Here is a 3,404-nt window from a genome sequence, read left to right on the forward strand (position 1 = left end):
TAGAATGGTTCATTTCGTTAAATCACTGTGTGTGTGTAACACTTTTATTGTGTGTGACTGTAAATACAGAAGTGCAAGAAAGAGAAATGGACCAGAGTACATTATCCATGACTGAGGGTTTCTTCTATTAAACTGAACAAATATACAATTATTTTCTAATCAATTTGAATCAAATTAAACGTATTTATACAATTTAAATGCATAGCTATCACTCTATTGTGCTGTCGAATCAGTTCTGATTTGACCATTTAGACCCATTGGACAATCATAGTCGGGCGGAACATTGAAAATAGCTCATCATCAAAGCAGAGGTCATCTGAGGGTGATGCAAGATATGGCAGCTTCAACACAAAGTCTCTCAATACACCTAGTGCTGCCACTCCGATAGTGGAGAACACAGATGCCAGCTGGTAGAGGGCCTGTCCCCTGGCACTGCGCCCCAGAACCTGGCTGAAGACTAGGGATCAACTCCTGGAGCTCCAGAAGCTTAGGGTCTCCTTCCATAGGTGCCCTGTGGCTAAAGATCTCATACATACTGGGTCCATACACCTCAGTGGCTGTCACAATGGCACATAACCCCTCAGCGCTTTTTGCAATTCTCAGTGCAGAAGGTGCATAAAAGCCCTGAAATCCTTAGATCAGAGAAAGCCTGCAGGTCCTGATCTTCTTGATCCCTGCTTTTTAAAACTGGCAGCTGATTTCATAGCTGAACCAATTCAATCTAACCCTGGAATTTACTGAAATTCCAAAGATCTGGAAATCAGCATTTGTCCTACCACTTTTAAAAGGGGGAGATCCAACTCTTTAAAATAATTATAGGCCAATCTCAAAGCTGTCTCCCCTGGTGAAAATACTTGAAACCCTTGTCTATAAAAACTTTTATCTGTTCACTAATTCTATTTTATGAATGTACCAATCGGGCTTCAGAAAGAAGCATAACACAATTACAGCAGCCGTGAAGGTTTTAAATTATTTCACTGAAGCCCTTGACAAAAAACAGCACTGTCTCACTTTTTATTGATCTCTCGAAGGCTTTTAATACAGTTGATCATGCTATACTGAGGCAGAGATTGTCGAGTGTCGGTCTTTCGGCGCATGCAGCTGCATGGTTTGCTAACTGTGTTTCTGATAGAAGAACTCGGTGCACTCAATTTGATGGGCTCATGTCTGTTAAATTGTCTGTCTAATGGTGTGCCCCAGGGCTCTGTACTTGGTCCCCTCTTATTCACTATTTAAAAAAATAATTTAGTCAAATGTGCAAAATGCACAACTTCACTTTTATGCTGATAATGTTGTTATTTATTGTTGTGCCTCATCTCTCACAAAAGCTTTCCAGAACTTGCAAACTGCTTTTTATATTGTTCAACATACCTTGTGTCAATTGAAGCTTATCCTCAATACTGACACCTAAACTAATGGTGTTTCCTAAGGCAAAAAATAGACCTCTGAACCTTTCACCTATTACTACCTATCAGGGCAATGAGATTGAGACTGTAACCTCGTAAATATCTTTGAATTTAGTTTGGTAAATGTGCTTTTATGTACTCTGCGTCATCGGATTGGAACGCCTTACAAAATACTTTTAAATTGGAATAAAAAAATTTAATCATTGATGAAGGATTTTGAGACTGATTCCTTGACCTGTCAATATTTTTAATTTGCTGTTTAATGATTTTGAAATACTCTTGTGAATTCATTTTTTTTTCCTAGGTTACCTGTAGTTGTTCTTGTTGTCTGTCTGTAATTGTGTAATGACTTGGTGCTGCCTATCTTGGCCAGGACACTCTTGAAAAATACATTTCAAATCTCAATGAGCCCTTCCTGGTTAAATAAAATACGAGTCCTGTGAGGCCATGCAGGTTATGGACACCACATTGGATCTGGAAGTGGTGGGCCAGAAAGGAGCTGAGATGCTTGTATCCCATCACGCCCAGCACATACGCTGCTGCAGGAGTGATCATCACGTCCACCGACAACCCCGACTGCCAGTGTCACTTTTTGGATGTCGGCCATGGTGATCTTGCCGTTCTTGTTGAGCATGGTGGAGAGGGCAAATGCCGTGAGGATGGAGGAGCTGAAGTTGTGCAGGATGGCCCTGTGCTGGTCATCTCTCTTCAGGGTTAGAGCAAAGTTAGAGGACCAGAACACCCAGAGAAATAAGGTGTCCATAACTGACAGGATGTCTGACTGGTAACTGGTGTTCTCCTTGCCGTGGCCCTTGTTCAGATGTGAACTTTACAGGACAAACGTTACACCCAGGCCGAAATAGCAGGCTAATAGGTGGATGAGGATGGATCCCCCTGCGTTGTTGATCTTCAGGTACTTGAGCACATCACATTCATTGACTGAAAACACTGGGATCTCCAGCAGGGCTTTGACTAGGTGCTGCACTAGGCTGGTCTTCCCCAGGACGGCCCCAAAGGAGATTAGCACCACGGCAAAGGCAAACTCTGCATTGACCAGGTTGATGACCCCCTGGTGGATATTCCCATCATGGCTGAACTGGAAGTAGCCCTGCACCAGGATGGCCCACTGGATGGCGAAGGTGTCCGTCAGAAGGTTGAAGACCGTCCCACTGAAGCCGTGGAGGCAAAAGAAGACCAGAAGGAACCCCAAACCGATTAATATCATCACCTGAATGTCAGCAAAGAATGGGTAATATCTGTAAAGTGCGTTGTCCACGGGTTTGGTCTTATTGTTCTGCAGTTTAGCATCATCGTTGTAGCTAACAAAGGCAGCATAGAGGGCTAGGAAGAGCACCTCCAGGACAGGCATTCTCACCCTCAGAATTGTGAAATGCTTCTTCACGCTGACAGCTGTTTCACAAATATGACCAGCATTACTTTTTCTTGCCATTGTATTATCTCTCCCTAGATAAGAAAAGCATAGAAACACTGCTACTTGTACTTTGGCTTTTACAATAAGCTATCGCAGGGTCAGTGTTGGAGAAGCTACTCTATAAAATAAAGCTACCAATTACTTCACATTGGAAGACGTTGAGCTACAGTAAAGCTACCCTGAAAATAAATATATACTGAACCAAAATGTAAACGCAACATGAAACAATTTCATAGATTTACAGTTTATATAAGTCAAATTTAAATAAATTCATTAGGCCCTACTCTACAGATTTCACAGGACTGGAACAACAGATATGCATCTGTTGGTCAGATACCTTTAAAAAAAGTTAAGGGTGTGGGTCAGAACCAGTCGGTATCTGGTGTGACCACCATTTGCCTCATGCAGATCTCCTTCGCATAGACTTGATCAGGGTGTTATTTGTGGCCTGTGGAATGTTGTCCCACTCCTCGTCAATGGCTCTGCAAAGTTGCTGGATAGTGGCAGGAACTGAAACATGCTGTCATACACATTGATCCAGAGCATCCCAGATGTGCTCAAGGGGT

The 3,404-nt window shown here is 42.6% G+C and overlaps 1 pseudogene; it reads right to left on the minus strand.

Annotated features, from left to right (window-relative positions):
* Window positions 1-213: 213 nt before the first annotated feature.
* Window positions 214-2,856, minus strand: LOC135559372 (ammonium transporter Rh type B-like; annotated as a pseudogene).
* Between the last annotated feature and the right edge of the window lie 548 nt (window positions 2,857-3,404).

The sequence above is a fragment of the Oncorhynchus masou genome, chromosome 18, assembly GCF_036934945.1.
Source record: "Oncorhynchus masou masou isolate Uvic2021 chromosome 18, UVic_Omas_1.1, whole genome shotgun sequence".
Lineage (NCBI taxonomy): Eukaryota > Metazoa > Chordata > Actinopteri > Salmoniformes > Salmonidae > Oncorhynchus > Oncorhynchus masou.